The 20,393-nt window shown below is 43.5% G+C and overlaps 1 long non-coding RNA gene across 1 annotated transcript; it reads left to right on the plus strand.

Annotated features, from left to right (window-relative positions):
* Positions 1 to 15,660: 15,660 nt before the first annotated feature.
* LOC106865432 lies at positions 15,661 to 16,203 on the plus strand. The gene is made up of 3 exons (XR_001406099.2): positions 15,661 to 15,711; positions 15,939 to 16,003; positions 16,093 to 16,203. It is a non-coding gene; the product is annotated as an uncharacterized LOC106865432 (long non-coding RNA).
* Positions 16,204 to 20,393: the final 4,190 nt, after the last annotated feature.

A 20,393-nucleotide genomic window follows, 5' to 3' on the forward strand; every position in this document is an offset into this window, starting at 1 on the left:
AAGGCCTTGATCCATAATAATGATCCACAAATTGTGTTTTTATGTGAGAGTCATCAGCAAAAAGAAAATGTTCGTCAGGTCAAAGGTTGTCTAGGTTTAAAACACTTTGATTGTGTTAGTATTAATGGTCGAAGTGGTAGATTTGCTTTTTAAAATATTCAATCTTTGACCGAACATCATACTGATGCTTATATTCACATTTCTCATGATACAGATATGTGGATAATGTTTTCATGGGGAATCACGTATTGAAAACCGATAGGATATGTTGGTATTGTACCCATACCAACAAACAATAAATAAGAATTAGGAGGAGCGATATATTGGGCGTGAAATTATACGATGGTCATGAAATGGACATAGTAGTTGATACAACATGAGCTTTGTAATCTATATGGGAACACAAAGGAGACAGAAAGTACAGCAATGCTACAATACTCGCAGCTGAGTTCCGAAAAGACTTGCTCCTCTTGTCGGCCAAGAAGACAGATATTACAAGCCAAGACAGTAAACAACCATGTGACAAGAACCACCAACACCTCGTCATATCCAGTAACAAGCCAAAGGAGGGCTAAGATGCCTTAATGATATCTTGGCCTGAACATCACCTAAGAACATGTACAAAAGGATACGTCGGCCCATTGAAACAGTGCTCGACAGAAACGAAACTAACACCAATGGATATAACATGCACATGCTGGAGGTTCACATGAGCGCGACCCAAGGTTCGTCGGGTGCCTCGTTGTTGAGTTCAAGTGGAGAAGTGTTGGGCATGCTTCATGCATTTTTCAAGCGAACACTCCTATTTCGTGGTAGGTAATCACATTACAGACTTTTTGAAGAGGAGGAAAGTGCCACTGCCAAACTTATCATATGAATGATCTGTTCGATATGGTCCGCAATCGTCACTGTTGTAGTTCAGGATTCGTGATATATTTTTCACTGAAGATGATGTGTTGCCAAGTATGTACTTAGTTGCCTATTGCTGTTACATTGAGAAATGACCTGGAGAAATCTACTTAGGCTCTAGTGTAAGGTGCAACTGTTCCTCTATTAAATGTCTGCTCAATGTCATCAATTGAAATGTTGGCCAAGGATAGGCACGAATGATTCAATTCTGTACATTATGAAATCACAAAGAAACGCAAGAAAAAACGATAATTAAAAATCAGCCGCATAGAAGAATAAAAAATTGTGAGCTTGCTGAAATGTATTGACCTCTCTTTTTTTGCGAAGAAATATACTGATCATTTGATGTAGTGCCTACATCCATATCCATCGGGTCGTCGCCAGAGCTGCGAGTACAGAAAAATAAATATCAGGATATGTTTGATACGGGCTAGAAATAATTGATTGTAATATTTTCAGTTTGCAGTAATCAGTGGACTGTTTTAAAGAGCTGGCAACAATGCACACCTAGCAAGTGTGTTGATTAGAGTAAGGTTTGATAGTTTGGTGTGTCAAGCTGTGTAAGTGTGCTTCGGTGCAAATTAAAGCTTTAAAAAGTGGAGTCACTATTTAAAGTTCTTGATGTATTGCATGTTCATAAACAATGTCCTAATGTGTGTCATTAGTTATCACCACTTGATATTCGTTTGCATATGTCAATGGAGAAGGAGATAGTTGAATTCTCTAACAACTCGAATCAACGGACCAAAGTTAAATTGAGATTCATTTTTGGGAAAGACCAACAGCTAAGAACTGGACATAAATGCACATACTGGATACTATAATTGACGAGATAGTTCTTAAAAAGAGAGGCTTGACACTATCCATAAAGCCGTGAACTCACTTTCCATGCCCATCTGTAGTGCTACCGGTTGCACCTCCATGCCCGTTTGCCGTGCCACCACTTGCATCTGCCTCATGTTCAGCTTGTTGTTTCTCCATCTATCTCTGTTCACGGTCTTCCATCTCAGTCAATTCCTTATGGAATATTGCAAGATTCAGAACTTGCAATGCAGCCTCAACATCAGTTTTGAGAACCTGCTACAAGATATAGGCAATGCCATTAGCTTTTCTCAACGAAAAAGGTTCTGCATTGTGACACCCCGCTTTTCATAAACATGGAAAACTATTTTAATAAAAACAAAATCGCTCATCTTTCAAAAACTTGATTTGAGTTCATTTGGAATTTGGTGTTTATTGGATTTATTTGGACTTCTTGTGGTTTTGGAACCATTTGTAAGAAATTCAAACCTTGTTGACCTTGAAACCCATGTAAATCTTTCCCATCCATCTCATCTCCAGATTTCAATCCATAGAAAGTCATTGTCCACAAAATCCAATTATCCAAAACTTTAATCCTCTTTCTTCTAATTTAATTTCCCAAGCCATCTCGTATCTCAACAAAGTACTAAATTAATCTACTATCTGACAAAGTTCAGGGTGAAGCTTGTTGATAGTATTTTACAAAAAACAAATTTATTAAATATTTTAACTAATTATTTTCCTGCTTTTACAAAACCAGCCAAAGCAATGTTTTATCATTTTATAATAGGTTTTTACTTCCAAAAATTTCCACAAAAAATCCCTCAGAATATTTGAACCATCTCTGACAAGTTTCCCAAATAAAGTTTTTCAACTTCAGTTCAAATTTTAAGAGCAGTTTCGAATTCAAATTTCAGCCAGTTTGGAACTTTCAACTGTTTGCAACCTTTTTGAGTTCAGAAAATTATGAGACCATCACCATTAGAACCAGCTTCTCACCCTGAACTCAAATATGCAAAAATATGAAGCCACCCAGTTCGAATTTTGAGCACATCTTCAACTTCAAATTCTGGCCAGAAACTGGATGCCACTTTATCCTTTATTTAATTCATCCCCTACCTATCCATGGGGATTTTTTTTAAATAATACGATTTTTTTAATCATTTTCAAAAATAATACGCGTTTTTCAAAAATCTCAAAAATAATACGGCCTCGGCCTGGGCGAGGCTGATTGGGCTCAGTCGGCCCGGCCCAAGCCGATTAGGCCCAGTCAGCCTCGCCCAGACCGACTGTAGGCTGCCTGCTCAGCCCGCGGGGCCCCCACGAGGCAGTCGGCCTCGCCCAGGCCGACTGAGCCCAGTCGGCTTAGCCGTGGCCGACTGGCCTCAGGTGGGCCGGGAATCTTCTTTTCTCTTTTCTCTTTTCTCTTTTCTCTTTTCCCTTTCCTTTCCTCCCTTCCCATCGCGCGAGCCCTCTTCTTCTTCCTGCTGCCTGCACCTTCTGTTCTTCTTCTCCTCTTCTTCTGAAGCGATCCTCCCCCTTGCAGAGTTCGATCTCTGTGCTTACAGTGCTAGTCCCTGGATCGACTCGCTAGCACACACAGTTTCAAGATGTAATATCAACATACAAAGGTCAAAAGTATATTACATCGCATTGATCCAGAATTTAGTAGTAACTTACATACTGCACAACCTCATGGGTTATCTCAAAAGAAAATAAAATCTTGCAGCGGAAGGCAGAAGATACAGGAGTCCCATAACAACTCCATAGTCGAAACATGTTGGAATGTAAACTCGCAACCCTAACAATTCGTACCTCACTCTTCACCTGGTTCACCTGCAACATTTAAAAATTGCAGCCACTAGGGGGTCAATACATTTGAATGTATTGGCAAGTTCACCAAAGGGTTATAACAGATCCTATCAAGTACATGCAGTATTGGCTAGGTGGGGTTTCGCTATTTGCATAAAAGCATCATTGTTTCATCCTATCATTTTTAACCAAAATAGTTTTATTTCTATTGGACACGAGGTAGAAACACCCATGCTCCTATTAACCTAGGCACATTGAGTAGAAATATCAATGCTCCTACCCAGTTCAATCCATTCATTTTATTAAGAAATTGGAATGAGTGACACCTTCCTTACAGCCCCAATATCTAGTTGCTCATAATTGTCCGTAACCGGGGACACGGCTAAGTACTTAGTTTGACACTCTCGAGAGGTGGTACACTTTACCCACAAGAAATCGACGTGTTAATCCCTTGCTGTCCTCAGGGTAGAGTAGCAACGGCATCGACTATAGGAATTTTCAGAACATAATCCCCCAGACCACCTGAGGGACGCGCCCCGACCTACACTGCTACATACCGATGTCACCTCGGATCCGGGTTCATATTTCTTACATCCATCCTGGCAGAGCTCATAATACCATGTGGTTGTACTGGAAGCTACTAAACAGGAAACTAGTCCGGTCTCTGGTTACCCCGGGTGGCATTCCTCGGTTGCAACGCAGGTGCTCCCATAGAAATGGCGAGACGACTCATAGAAATGGACCCATAGAAATGGACCTGACGCCGCATACATCTCCACTTCCTCAAAGCAGCCCACCCAGGACGGTTCATTGAATTACTTGTTTTGCAATACACTAGTAAAACTATATTTGTAATTCAATAGTAACACATTGTAATAATACCGCCCTCGTTTATTATCATAGCATAGCATTTTACTACTACGATGGCAATTGGTGGTGAGGAAATGGCAAAGGTGTCCTATACTACTAGGAGAGATCATAGCTAGCATAGATACAATAATAATCCTAACAATGCAACTAATAAAAATCTAGTGCCTAATAAAATAATGGGATAATGATCAAAGTGAACTTGCCTTGATAATAGTTGGTATTCAAACACTCTTCACAGTCACACAGTTCGCTCTCCGGGAAAACTATACAATCAAGCAAACATACACATACATAAACACACCATACAAGCAAAACAATATGTATCTCACGATGCAATGCAAAACATGTGACATGAGTTTGGTTTATTTTATTTGGGTGATCTACTGATCCAAAGCATAAATAATTTAAGCACATGCAATTAGGGTTTTAAACTAGTAACAAAGGTTAGGGTTTAAACCCTGAAATGAGGTTTTATTTGCACCTGCAAAACAATTTCAGTCAAAATATTTATTTCTCTGTCCCATTGGACAGAGGACAATAAAACAAAATTTTGGGCACTGGTTTCATTCAAAAAGGACTCCTAAATAATTAGTTATGATTTAAATGGCATAAAACCCTAATCTGTAATTTGAATGTGATTCAAATTTTCAAATTTGAAATTGGGCAGTGCCAAAAGATTCTAAATTTCCTAAGGATTCCAAAAAGGTATGGAACATTAAATTTGGCCAAACAGATTTAAAGTTATGACCATTTGAAGTTACAGGGGCCTATCTGCAAAAGTGTCTTTTAATTAATCCGGGGGATTAAAATTAGCTTTTTATTTTATAAATCCGGGTGCCACATGTCAGCATCTAATTGGTGCGTACCGGTTCGGTTTAAGTGAAATAAAAGAGATCTAATCTACACCGTTGGAGATGGATGGACGGACGACATTGATCGGGGAGCTCATCGGCGAGGTTAGGGTTTCGGCGGGCGGCGTCCGGTGGCGGCGCGGCACGGGCGGGGCGGCGTGGGGGTGCTCCGGCGTCGGGGGCGCGTGGGGAAGCGACGGGCGAGGGCGACGCGGCACGGCGGAGACGGGGCCGCGGTCGGCGTGGGCTCGGGCGGCGCGGGTCGGCGGACGGCGGCGCGGCCACGGGAGGGCGGCGGGCGGGGTGCTCCGACGAGGCTGGCGACGCGAGGAGTTCACGGGGAGACGCGGCGCGGCACGGCGGAAACGGGGGCGCGGTCGGGGACGGCGGGGTCGGCGCCTAGGACGAAGACAGGCGGGCGGCGCGGTCGGACTCCGGCGAGAAATCGGGGCGGCCTGGCGGCGCGATTGGATGGGGAAACAAGGGGGAAAGAGAGAGGGAGTCACGGGGATTATAAAGACGTGCTCGGGGCTGCAAAAGGAAGGACGGCCGAGGTGATTGCGGCGGCGAGCGCACGGGGACGACGGCCGGAAATCGCAGCGGCGGCGCGGGGCTTTCCTTCCGGGGAAGAAGCCCCTGACAGGTGGCACCTATCAGCGAGTGCGGGGCGCGCGCGTGGGGCGGCCGGGCCAGCGCGCGTGCGGGGAGTTGGGCCGGTTCGGCCCAATTCGGCCGGGCCGGTCCGTTTGCTCCCTTTTTTTTTCTTTTACCCTTTTCTTTTTCTGTTTTTCTTATTTCTTTGATATCTTTTGAGTTTGAACTCCAAATTGGTCCAAATAAATCCCAGAAAATTTGTAAAATCATGTTCTACCATGTTACAACTTTTGGAAGTAGTTTCCCCTCAAAATAAAATATATAAAAATACATTTGCCCTGTAAACGCCTTTAGGGTTATATATCCATTTAAATAAAATACTTATTCAACTCCAAATAATTATCCAAAAATTATGGGATAGCTTATATATGCAATAAACCCCTTTTATACTTAAACCTTAATGGTTTGAAGATCCAAAGCTCAAATGGGTGTAAACCCTAGGGTTTAAAATGAAACAAAAATCTTTCCAAAGACCTTTTGAGATTCAAATTTGAATTCAAATATGCAATTGTGGCATGATGCTTATGGATGTAATGCTCATGTAAAAGTTTGAAATTTTTGGGATGTTACATCTTCTTCCTCAAAAATGCCCCCAATTTCTAGCCAAAATGAGTGAGTTTTGATCCCGTTTAACCCACAAAACTGCATCCCCTTGCTATTTAGCACCCAATGACACCTTGATCTACTCTTTTCGTTGAACATTTTGAGCTAATTTCTTGTTGCTAAGTTGGGGCAATGGTGGTGGTTTGGAGGAGTTTGGAGGTGGTGGTGGTGCTCATCCGATGACTGTGAGGCTGCTCGAGGTTGGGTTTCACACGCTTCAAGGGTAAATCCTAATCTCTCACGTATTTATCCTATAATGTATATGTTTATGAGGATACGTGTGTATGTATATATAGAAGTATGTTTTAGCGTTTGGTAGTGCAAATTATTTTGGACAACCGTTAATGTCGTACTGCTTAGTATTTGATGCGTCTAAATATTATGGCCGGTAGTAATATGTTTTGATAGAATAGATTTTTTTTGATGCCATACTGCTTAGTATTTGACGCAGATTAATATTTTTAATATGCCGTACTGCTTAGTATTTGACGCGTCCTAATATTTTTTATATGACGTACTGCTTAGTATTTGACGCGTCCTAATATTTTTTATATGCCGTACTGCTTAGTACTTGACGCATCTAAAAAATTTTAATATGCCGTACTGCTTAGTATTTGACGGGTCCTAATATTTTTTATATGGCGTACTGCTTAATATTTGACGCGTCCTAATATTTTTAATATGCCGTACTGCTTAGTATTTGACGCGTCCTAATATTTTTTATATGCCGTACTGCTTAGTATTTGACGCGTCCTAATATTTTTTATAAGCCATACTGCTTAGTATTTGACGCGTTCTAATATTTTTTATATGCTGTACTGCTTAGTATTTGACGCGTCTAAACACTTTTTTAGGCATCAGATATGTCCGGTGTAGTGAAGTTTGTTTTTTACTACGATTTCGGGACTGTCTTAACAACCGAGCACGGAGCTGATCTGAGTCAGTTTAAGTATGTGGAGTTGGATCTAACGGCCCCTCAAACATGGACGTTTAGTCAGTTGCATGAATGGTTGGTAGGATGTTTAGCGCTCAATCCTGAAACATACACCGTCCGTGTGCAAGCATTGTGGACCAAGTCAAGTTCAAATATTTTCTGGGTTTTGAGGCCGATAGACCGGACATCGAAGTGGGTGCCCTGGTTAGAAAGTTGCGAGAAAAGGGGAACTACACCTGTCGCCTTAATCCAGGTTGTCGCTCATGAGACCAATCCAGCTGAAAGCGAGGGTGAATCAAGTTATGAGTTGTCCAATGCAAACTCTGTGTCGAATGCTGGAGGTGGTGGTTATGAATCAGGCCAGAGCTCCGGGGCAGTAGGAGAGGATGAGTACACTGGCGAGGCAGATGCGGACGAAGAAGATGGTCACTTGCAGAACCAGATGGAGGATGAAGATACAGATGGTCGTAGTTCTTATGACGATGAGTCTCATGAGTCGGACGAAGAGGAGGTGCCGATTCCTGCATCATGGAATCAGCACTTCTCTTCAGCTATGACCGTGAACGATGGGCACGACTCTGCATGGCAATATCATCAGAACAACATTGCGAAGGGTGCCAGATTTCCTGACAAGAAACATCTGCAGGATGCCATAGTTGCTTCGGCAATGTCCACGCAAAGGGTTTTCAAAACAACAGTCTCTTCACAAAAATATCTGACAATGGAGTGCGAACAAATAGATTGTCCCGGGAGGGTGCATGGCTATGTTCCTAAGTATGACACAGATTGGGTTGTGAGTGACTTGGTGTTGCACACATGTGTCATTCCCAGTATCCCTCAGGACCATCGTAAGCTCTCGTCGACGCTTCTTGCTCGGTTGCTTTACACGGAGATAGTGGAGAGCAAAGCAGTGGACGTGAAGGCCATCATGCATAAGGTCAGGGTAAGGTTTAAGTACAACATTTCATATGACAAGGCTTGGAGGGCTAAGCAGAGTGCTCTTGAGGAAAGATTTGGTTCGTTTTTTGACTCGTACGACTCTGTTGTTCGCCTCCTCCAGACACTGCAAGCCCGTAATCCAGGCACCTATGTCGACATCCAACACTTCCTGCACCCAGAGTATCCAACTGTGAGGGTGCTGCAACGACTGTTCTTCACTTTCGGTGTATGCGTCCAAGCTTTCCATCATTGTCGACCGGTGATATGCGTAGATGGCACTTTTCTCACTGGCAAATACAGGGGGCAGATCTTGACCGCCATTGGTCAAGACGGCAACAATCAAATCGTTCCGCTCGCATTTGCTTTCGTGGAGGGTGAGAACACTGAAAGTTGGTTATGATTTTTCAGGCAGCTCAAGAGAGCAGTTGTGCATAATAAGCCGAATGTGTGCATCCTTCATGACAGACATGCAGGCATACTCAGTGCGATAAGGACACTGACAAACCCTGGGCCTGATGAACAGACTCCATGGCAGGACATGCAGAGTCATTGGTGCATGCGGCATTTGGGGGCCAACTTCTTCTCGCAGTTCAGGAACAAGTCACTTATGAATCTATTCAAGAAACTCTGCAAACAGAACCAACAATGGAAGTACAGTAGGATACGTGGTTATCTTGATGAGTTCACGAAGAAACATGTTAGGGAGAGGACAACGGCACGAAACGCAGCGGTAGCAACACATGTAGCAGCAGTGGCTGCACAGACAGCAGTTGGAACAGGACCATCTGAGGAAGAACCTGTTGGGCTTTGTGACTTGCCAGGGTTTGACCCACCCGGCACTAGGAGAAGGGTTGGGAGGCAGATTAAAAACTTTCAGCAGTGGATAGAGCACGAGCCTCTGGAGCGGTGGTCTTTGCTGCACGACACACATGGCGCTAGGTACGGCGTCATGACTACTAACCTGGCAGAAACATACAACTTTGTCCTGAGGGGACATAGGGTTTTACCACTTACAGCCATCGTCGAGGGTATTTTCCATGGCACGGTGAAGTATTTCAGAGAAAGACGCCAGAGAGCTGAAATGCATATCATGAACAACCCAAATACACCATACTTTGAAAAGATTATGAAGTACATGGATGAGAAGATGGAAAAGGCTAGGTCTCATACTATCGTCGCCATCGGTAATCAAGAACACAGGTTTGAGGTGTGCTTGCCAACTGACAAGTTCGGCGTTGGAAATGAATTGAGGACACAGGAGGTGAAGATTGGAAATGAAGTGTGGCCAACGTGTGAGTGCACCTGCAACAAACCAAAGTTGCTTCACCTTCCTTGCTGACATGTACTTGCTGCTTGCGGGCAGCTAGGGATGGACGCAATCTCATTTGTGTCTCCCTATTACCTGAAAGAGTCTGTGCTTAGCACATGGACGGGTGAGATGCTAGGATTTCGTGCAATGGGCAATTTCAACAAGGTAACCCCTGGTGAAAGGCGGTACATCCCTGACCCCGGGCTACCGCGGACAGGCACAGGCAGACGCCCGTCCAGGCGCATCCGAAATGATATGGATGAATCTAAAGCCGGAGGACCGTCACGACAATGTTTTCTATGCAACCATTTTGGCCACAGGGACACTTATTGTCCAACTTTCGGTACTAGTGGAGCTACTGCCCGTGGAAGAGGGAGACGTGGACGACGAGGGAGAGGAAGAAGCTAGGCTTATCATGCATATGTGAAACTATGTGTTAATTTGTCCTCTATGTTTTAATTTGTACTATATGTGAAACTATGTGTTAATTTGTGCTCTATGTTTTAATTTGTACTCTATGTGAAACTAAGTTTTATTTTGTACTCTGTGAAACTAAGTGTTAATTTGTGCCCTATGTTTTAATTTGTACTCTGTGTGGAACTGTGTGTTAATTTGTACGCTTTGTTCAACTATGTTTTAATATGTACTCTCGGTTTAACTATGCTTAACTTTCATTTGTATGTCTAACTATGTTCATAAATGTTGCAGGTACAAAATGGAGAGAGTATCATTGCTATCTCCGGAGATTGAGAGTAAGCATCGGGCTGCTCGATTGGTGGCGCATCCTGGGAGTGTCGAGCCCCTTGTCTCGCGCACTCCTAAGGAAAATTGGATGATACACCCTGCCTGGATTCAGCAGTATTTATTCAATCATCCCCTGCATGTCCATTTTATTTATTCATCCCTTGCATGTACATTTTATTTATTCATCCTTTGCATGTCCACTTTATTTATGCAGTTTGAAGTGGGCTGGCCTTTTACCTTTCGCACGACTTGTTGAGGCAACTCGTGCGGAAATGGTAGAGGGTGAGCGACGACGCTTCAACTCTACACGGTTACAAATTGACCACTCGCTCCTGAGCTGCTTAGTGGACAGATGGAGGCCCGAGACACACACGTTTCACTTTCGCTGGGGAGAGATGGCTCCTACTCTCCAGGAAGTGTCGATGCTGCTGGGACTATCATTGGTGGGTGATCCCATAGGACCGTTGCAGGCACCAGCTGATTGGCAGGAGGGTATGGCACTACGCTTTCAAGGTATGTGTTAATTTGTGCCCTGTGTTTTAATTTGTACTCTGTGTGGAACTATGTGTTAATTTGTGCCCTACGTTTTCAAGGTATTCTTGCCGGAGCTGGGCCACTCACCTCGGAGGCTCACGGACCTAAGCTAGATTCGTTGCTCAATTACCAGGTTAGATCGATGTGTTTTAAGTTAATATATCTAAGAGCATACCTTGTATACTTGCATTGGTTTACTAACACTTGGTTTTTGTTGCATGCAGATTCAGAAGTTTGGGTATCCAGAGACCCAAATGACAGAGCCTCAGATCACTCGGAGCCTTGAGGCATATATAATGTGGCTTCTCGGGAAGGTGATGTTCACCGAGAACCACGTCACCACCATTAGCGCACGCTGCATCCCTATTGCAGTGGAGATCGCGAATGCAACTTGGGGTGACGACATCACACAGAGGAGTTGGGGTTCGGCCGTCTTAGCGGCTACGTACCGAGGTATGTGCAACGCTTGCCAACTTGCGTCGCCCAAGTCAGCCTGCTTGGATGTCCTTTATTGTTGCAGCTCTAGTCGTTGGAGAGGTTTTCTATCGGCCAACCAGACGTTACGGGTGATCACCGTAACCCTGAGCAAGAGTTGTTTGACTTAGAACACATCGACCTGCCTACTTTCGCGTCAATTTGGACACGTAGCAAGGTATGTCGAATGTGAAATTCATACATTAGTTTACATAAATCATGAATGAAGCTAACTTCTTTTTTTTACAGAGATGCTTTGCACACGATCAGGTCAGGAATTGCTACCCATCATTCAACGAGCAGTTCGACGTGTTGCACTCTGAGGCGGTTGTCTGGGAGCCGTACACACAGGACGCCATCGAGGATAGATACCCTGGCAGGATGTCCACGGTCTGCACGAGAGATTACACTTACTGGATGACAAAATTAAAGATCATCTTCGACGTCTGCGTGGAGGAGATGGCCCAGCAGAGGGTCATGAGGCAGTTTGGGGCACGCCAGTTGGTCGTTCCTCCACCGACGAAGGATCCACTTCCACAGATTGTCCACAGGTATGTGCAGTTCTCCAATTTATGATTGTCGTCTAGAATTGTCCATAATTTAAGTGTTCAACTTTCTATTGCGATCTCAGGTTTACCAGGAAGGGAAGTACCAGGACCCAGACTCACTGGCTGCAGAGGGTTCAGTCGTACGTCACAGAGTGGGAGATTGCGACGACACGGGTTTGGCCATTGGAGGCCTTTGATCTCGATCTATTCAATGGATATTTGAAGAGGTACATGACAACTACCCGATTGAGCATCATTCAGCACTCTCACCCCCAGGAGATAGCCGAGCCGAGTTTGCAAGATATGTACCCTAGACAGTCTACTTCAGGCTCTAGACAGCACGCGGTAAGTATCTTCTCTTAACATAATGCATGTGTTTGTTACGTACTTTGCCATATATATGTATTACTCTTCGTGCCAATTGCAGGCTCAGTTGACACAGGATTTACAGGTCGAGTTCGCTGCGTATGGACGTTCGCTTTCGACCGGTCCACTTCTACTACCACGGGAGCCGCACCAGTCCTAGCTTAGACGAATGGAGGAGAAGCTACGCTCTATTTACGCGGCTAACACGTGCACCCGCACTTCGGACATCGTTCACCACCAAGCGTCCGTACGGCCCCCTCGTCACTCCACGCACCAGCAGCGGCCAAGTCAGCAGGAAGCACCGCACCCCCGTCACCACCCGCGTCCACGTCTACCAAAGCAGTCGACGCCCAGGCCACCACCTCCTGAGCAGGCCGGAGGCTCGTCGTGGCAGCAGCCATAGTCTTCTTTCGACTATTGGCACCAGCAGCAGCCCTCTTTTGAGGTGGAGGTTCAGCGTGGCAGCAACAACCCCCCTCTTTTCAGGATGGAGGTTCGGCGTGGCAGCACCAGCATAGTCCCTGGATGAACTTCGAGTTTCGTCCACTGACCCAGCCACAGGGTATGTATATTTCTATCTATTGTGTTCATTACCATGACTGCTACACAATTCTAATGCTAAGTACTTTCCCACATGCAGGAGCCTACGGGCATCAGTCGTCGTTGTCCGAACCCTCGTGGGGTAGTGAGCAGGATCACGCTCAAGGAGAGGACTATTCTGTCCAACACAGCTGGATGTTCAGTACTCCGCCACACACAGGAGGATACACAATATCGTGAGGATGGGTCCGTGATTCCTCCGCGCAACGTTCTGCCACCTCATAGGTATGGCTGGACCACGCCACAGGCACCCCCGGAACGCCGTCCCAGACGCCGTGCCTGATATTTGCATGTAGGACCTATGTATGAGACATATTTCTACCTATGTATGAGACATATTTCTATATATGTATGAGACATATTTCTACCTATGTATGAGACATATTTCTACCTATGTATGAGAGAGACATGTAACTATTTTTCGCATTCTTATTCAAGTTACATTTGCAAATAAAAAACGGCAGGACTGAAATACATATGCAATAGAAAGACTGAAATTAAAGTCGACAACTTAAAATAAGATAACCTAACTCTAGCCCTACGAAGATGAAGTGCTCTTGCCCTTAGACGATGATGTGCTCTTTCCCTTCGACGGTGCAATATTCTTCCCCTTGGACGATGAAGAACTCTTACCCGTTTTGCTTGGCATGAAAATATCTTCATCGGACGATGATGTACTCTTCCCCTTGGACGATGAAGAACTCTTACCCGTTTTGCTTGGCATGAAGATATCTTCATCGGATTCCTCCTCTTCAACCCATAACAATGGATGTTTTCTAGCCCATTGTAGGTATGACTCACTCTTACCTTCACCGTGCTTCTTCCACCTTTCGTGCAACCTTAGCAGTTCTTGCCGTATCTCTGCAGAAGTCCTCAATCGGAAATTGCACCTATAAAATTGGTGGCCCAGCTCAGTTAGTAGGGTGTCACTACTAATGAGTTCATCCCATGGAACATCTCAGGTGTTGGTGCGGCAATCTATGCAAGGTGAAGCAGGTGACAGATTTTTCAGATAAGCTGGGCATGAGGTTTTTCATGTGCGCGAACTATGAGTATGAACCACCTGTCCCGGTTTCGCCGTACGACAAGCCTCCGGTAAGCACATTTAGATGTTCTAAAACAGGTTTTCTGTGTCATATCAGATTTGTAACGGTAGGCTTTTTTGTAGTCTCCTCCGCCCCTATGCATGCGGTATCATTGAATTGACACGGAGATGCCAGATTTGGCGGTGGAAGAGACCAAAACAAGGTCCCGAAATGCATGCCAGCGTTTCCACGCGGAGGAGCGTGCGGAAAAAGCTGCAGCTCAGGAGAAAAAGGAGCAAGAGAAAGAGATGAAAGAGCATAGGGAGGAACAACATCGTTGGATTGACGAAGCACTAAGGAAAAACAGGGAGAAAGCGCTTGAGATGCAAGAGGAGGAACGAAGGCGCAAGGATGCTCGTGAGGCAGAAAGGGAGAGGCAAAGAGAAAGGACCACCGTGACAAAGACTGCAGAAGAACGTGGCGATACGAGCGGAAAATGGCCTAAGTGGTCTTAGTAGTGCTTGTGTTTCAAATGTATTTGCTATCTTTAATTATGTCCAATTGCGTTATTACCAATGTATGTTAATTTAGTCGTGCCTTGGTTCCGTAACCAGCACATTATCGATGTATGTTAATTTATCCAAATGTCAAGTCTTTCTGTTCAAACAAACCGCAAAGAATCGACACAAAAATTGTCCAGCAAATTATCGATGTATGTTACTCTTTATCCAAGTTGTCAAGTCTTTTAGTTCAAAAAACCGCGAGGATTCGAGACAAAAAATGGGCCTCGGCCGTGTATGCGTTGATCATGCAACGAATTCGGCGTGTTACTTTTATCCAAGTTGTCGAGTATTTTAGTTCAAAAGACTGCAAGGATCCGAAACAAAAAAATGGAATTACTTTGAATCTATTTTAGTTCAAAAGACCGCAAACAAAAAATGGAATTACTTTGAATCAGCCTGGCCGAAACCAACTGGGTCAGTCGGCCTGGGCGAAGCCGACTGGGCTTCAGTCGGCCTGGGCCAGGCCGACTGCCTCGTGGGGGCCCCGCGGGCTGAGCAGTCGGCCTGGCGAGGCCGACTGGGCCGAATCGGTTTGGGCCAGGCCGACTGGGCCCAATCGGCCTCACCCAGGCCGAGGCCGTATTATTTTTGAGATTTTTGAAAAAAATTTGAAAATGATTAAAAAAATCGTATTATTTAAAAATAGCTCTTTTCAATGAGAAGTGTTCTTGATTAATGTATGATCTCTATTTGGTTTGTTATAGTTGAATTCCTCAAGTCTTTGAGCGTTGCAATAGCCTAACACCGATCCTGGCACTACATGGATTCATTTTTTAGCACCGTAGTTCTGATCTATATCAATATATACTAGGACACAATTATAGGGTTCTCAACTCTCAGCACCAATTATCGGTTTGTCACAAGATTGATATGTAGCTGCCTGGTGGTTTCATTCCAAATGGTTGCTACTTTTGCTGTATACACAAATTCTGGTGTTGTATACACAGTCAATTATACAGTGTTCTGCATTTTTGGTTCAGTTTCCGGCTACGTGTACTCTGAATGGCAAATTCATTTAGCAGCCTTATATTTGTTGGTCCGTCACTTTTGCAAGTTATTTAGAAACATAATTTAGCTAATTCCTTTCCATCTGTATTACATGCTAGCTCCCTGCTGATAAATCGCTCAAACTTCTCGATTGACAAGCCTTAAACCATCCGAGAGTAGCTCCTAAGGTACTGTACCGATCTTAAATATTGCAATTCTTACATATTCATGTTGTGTTTATTCATCATGTGATAGTGTTCATACTAGATCTGTATTAAGTAGCAGCATGTAGGGACCACGAGTAGTAAACTCATGATTCGTACAAGGAAGGATTGGTTGTCACCTAGCTAATGTTCATATAAAATTTCCTTAACACTTCTTACAATTTGCTAAATTTTGACCTTGTCTATTGCAGTCTGGATTTCACTGTATAGACACTTTGTGACGGCGTCCACCCCTTTCACCGTGGCTTTCTCACCGGTAAGGCCCTCACTGTTTTTGTGCTGGACATGTTTTCTGAGGGTTTATCATTATTCACTACTTGTCTCAAACATGTTTATTTTTTTTAGATTGTTGCTGCACCGTGTAGAGTAGGAGAGGGTGAACCACCGCCATCCTGGGATTTAGTTGCAACACCCGACTTCACACAATTTAGACAGCAGCCTGAAGGTATCCTGACTTCATTGTCCTTTAGCAAGTTATACTTGGACTAGTAATGACTAGCAGTATTTTCTTTTTAGTATTGCAATGAATACGATGACAAGGGATCATATTAGGAAGAGGGAGGACGAGGATGATGACGATATGATGTTTCTTATTTTTCCTCTGTTATATCAACTTGCTAAAAGAAGAGAAAGAAGGTCGCGCAACTTATATTTGCTGACAGGCGAGGAGCGCGTTAGAGAATTACTTGAAGGCCATATCAAGAATTGTCAAGTAGCATTTAGAATGGAGCCTCATTTTTTCAAGTCTTTGGCCAATTACCTTAGACGGGAAAAATTGATACGTGATACTAGGATTAAAGTTGAGGAAAAGTTGGCCTTCTTTTTATGGATGCTTTCTCCCAATTCATCTTTTGAGGATCTTCAACTTGAATTCAAGCATAGTGGAGACACTTTTCACCACCATATAAAGAGTCTCTTCGACGTAATCCCTGCCCTCTGCCAAAAATTTCTGAAGCCACCCAATCTCAATCGAGTACATTGGAAAATTGAATCAAATCCAAGATTCTTCCCATACTTAAAGGTGCTTACCTTACCAGTTCCATCAAAACAATACTTTTCTTCTCAAATTTCAGAAAATCACTTTTAGTTTTGTCTTTGCAGAATTGCTTAGGAGCCATTGATGGGACTCACGTTCCCATAACAATCTCAGAAGATAAGGCTGCACCTTTTAGAAATAGGAAGGGCACACTTAGCCAAAATGTTATGGTTGCTTGCGATTTCGATTTGAACTTCACTTTTAAATCCTGTGGTTGGGAAGGATCGGCTATAGATGCTAAGGTTCTTAGGTCAGCCTTGAACAGTGGTTTTAAAGTGTCACAGGGCAAGTTTTATCTGGTTGATGGTGGTTATGCCAACACCTCATCTTTCCTTGCTCCATATCGTGGTGTTCGTTATCATTTGAAGGATTTCGGTCATGGTCGCCGTCGACCCCAAAACTACAAGGAGTTGTTTAATCACCGTCATGCTGTACTACGGAATCACATAGAGCGGGCCTTGGGAGTTTTGAAGAAGCGCTTCCCCATTCTTAAAGTGGGCACACTTCATGGAATAAAGAACCAAGTCAAGATACCAGCGGCTGCTGCTGTATTCCATAACATCATCCGTTTACACAAGGGAGATGAGAGATGGTTAGACAACCAGCCCAATAATATACCGGCAAATTTTGTGGATCTTCCCAACGGTGATGATCAAAATCAGCAAGGCCCTCAAAATCATGAAGACAACCTTAATAATCAAGGCAACAACCTTAGAGACACAATTGCACAACAAATGTGGGAAGATTACCGACCGGCATAGTAGCTAGTGGATCACAATATTTATGGGATGTAATCGAGTACTACGTGTGAACTCTCTTTTAATGCTTATTCATAATTAATGCTTGGTGCATATGTATATTTAATGTGTGCTGATTTTGTATAAGTAATGCTTTAGTTGCTTGTGTTATAAATGTTGTCCAGAAGTCATGATGACCGGAAGAGGATCGCCCATGCTGAACCTTAGGAAATCCAAAGTTGGAAAAAAGAAGCCATCCCCAAAAGGTAAGCGTTCTGAAATCCAAGTGTTCGACTCTATTTCTAACTAGCTATGCAATTTTTGCTTTCCATAACTGGACAATATGTTCTTCCAGTTTGTGTAGAAAAAAGCAGAGCTTCATGGAATCCAGGCCTAGAAAAGGCTCTTGTGGATTTGCTCCATGAGCACAATACTCCTGAGCATAGGGGACAGAATGGATGGACTCATGAATCATGGAACTTGATGGCTAAGAAATTTCATGAGAAGCATCAATATGCAAATCTAACAAAGTCCCAAATGCAAGAAAAAGAGAAGGAGCTGAAAACAGACTATAGAATTCTAAATGATGCTAGAAAGCAAAGTGGCGCTTCCTGGAATGATCAACGATGCATGATTGTGGCTAAACCGGCAGTTTGGGCCAACATTATAATTGTAAGATGTTTTCTTGAATATTTTTCTTTCTCATTGAATTATGGTGTGCGTCTATTCACGGTTGTAACTCCTACTTATGCAGTCATTCCCTAGAGCCAAGAAGTTTCGTAACAATCCTTTCCCTCTCTTTGACGCTCTTGGAGAATTGCACGATGGTTAGTATACTACACCTTGCTTAATTATATGCTGTATCAAATGTTTCATCTTCCTTACTCCCTGATGTGCTTTTAATTTCTGTATTTAGGAAACACTGCTGATGGCATACACAACTTCACCTCAATTGAGCCATCACAGATCACAACTTCTACGGAAGCAGATACCATTGATGTTGAGGCCGTAACATAGAGGTCATGTTTTCCGACCTTCAAGAGACCTCGGTATATGATGATGGACAAGCTAGTATGACAAGGGATAGAGAAGTGGAAGCCAATATGCAAAGGAATGCTACTAGTACTACAACAAGAAATGAAGGTTAAGAACCCAAGAGACATCGACAGACTGCAGATATCACAGGAATGATGGAAAGCTTTCTTGAGTTTAGGGCCAAACAAGCTGAGGAAGAAGCTGCACGGTTAGCTAGAGAACGGGCTAAATCGAGTAATGTGGATGATTTCTCAATCAAGAGGTGCATCGCTATGCTGAACACAATGGAAGTCACACCTCAAGAAAAAGTAAAGGCTTATGGGGTCTTCAAGACTATAGAGAACTGTCAGATCTTCATCAATGCAGATCCTGATTCAGCTCTGCTGTGGTTAAGAAGCGAGATGAAATGAGTCAGGTACATTTCTTGTAGCAATTTTGTTCCGAACAGTTGGTTTGCTTTTGATAAAATTTTAGGAGTGCCATGAAAATAATTGGTGTTCAGTGCCATGCAAATTGTAGCAGTTCGTTTGCTTTTGAAAAAACAGTACCTTGAATGGATTTCCATAATGCCAAATTATTTTCTGTTTCTCTGATTGGTCAGTTCATTCAACTCCCCGCGGCCACAAAATACAGAGTCAAATATTATGTTGTCATTGGTATGCCTAGCAGATGTAGCAAGGAATATGACATCTTTTACGGAGCTCTTCCTTGTGTCGCGAAGCTGATCATGTGTTTGTATGCACTTCTTGTTCATACTTACTGTATTGACCATGTATGCTGCTTAGTTGTTATTGCTAGGTTACTAATAAATTGTTGATTTTGTTTATCCAGGTGAAAGGACGGCTCCTGCAGTCCTCATTGAGGTTGCTGCATCGTGTCATGGAGTTTCTATTGTAGCAATATGCATTTGAATGCCTGACCAGGGAATTTCAGCTTCCCCTAGTACTAATTGAAACCAAACTTGGTTGTATTTTGCTGCTGAGACATGGTTCTGTGAAAGTTTGCAGCTAGTTGCTTCTCTTGGTGCTGGCAAATGTTATCAGTCTCTGTTTAATTTTGTCTATCCAAAATGTTTCAGCAAGCGTAAGTTTTTTTAAGGGAAAGCCAAGAATTATGAGTGCAGGTTATTATGTTAATTACTCTATTAGTCACTCTGTTAATTACTCTACTAGTCACTATGTAAATTACTTTATTTTTCTGGTAATTAACTTTCTGACGTTAAGCTGCTGGATAAGCGCCTATAGTGTGCTAAAAGAAATTGTTGCTGCCGGAGGGTGTAATCGAATGAGCAAAAGTAGGCGGGGATTACAACCCCTTGTGGATTTAATCCCAACAGGGATTCGGTGGAGGGAAGGGATTAACCCAAACCCTGCGGGGATTAGTTCCGCTTGGGGATCTAATCCCTTGCAACCGAACGGAGCCTAAGGGATCAAACTGTAATCAACAACCTCGTTGAATTGAGCAGTAAATTCTAGCCTTCTACCAAGGAATGAACCAAGCTTCTCTTGTGCTTTTTTCATAATGTGCCAGCGGCAGTTTCTGTGTACTGTGTTTGGGAAAACTTTAGCCATTGAAGCCCGCATTGCCCAATCTTGGTCAGTAATAATATTCTTATGAGCTTCACCATTCATTGCATCTACATAGGTCTCAAACAACCAATCAAAACTAGCTGCCTTCTCATCCCTCAAAAAGCCACACCCTAACATGAACGACTGCCCATGCCTATTGATACCGATGAAAGGTGCAAAGGGCATGTTGTACTGATTGGTCAAATAAGTAGTATCGAACCAGATGCAATCAGAATAAGCATCTCCATATGCTTTGCGGGCTGCACCATC

Source organism: Brachypodium distachyon, chromosome 2, assembly GCF_000005505.3.
Source record: "Brachypodium distachyon strain Bd21 chromosome 2, Brachypodium_distachyon_v3.0, whole genome shotgun sequence".
Lineage (NCBI taxonomy): Eukaryota > Viridiplantae > Streptophyta > Magnoliopsida > Poales > Poaceae > Brachypodium > Brachypodium distachyon.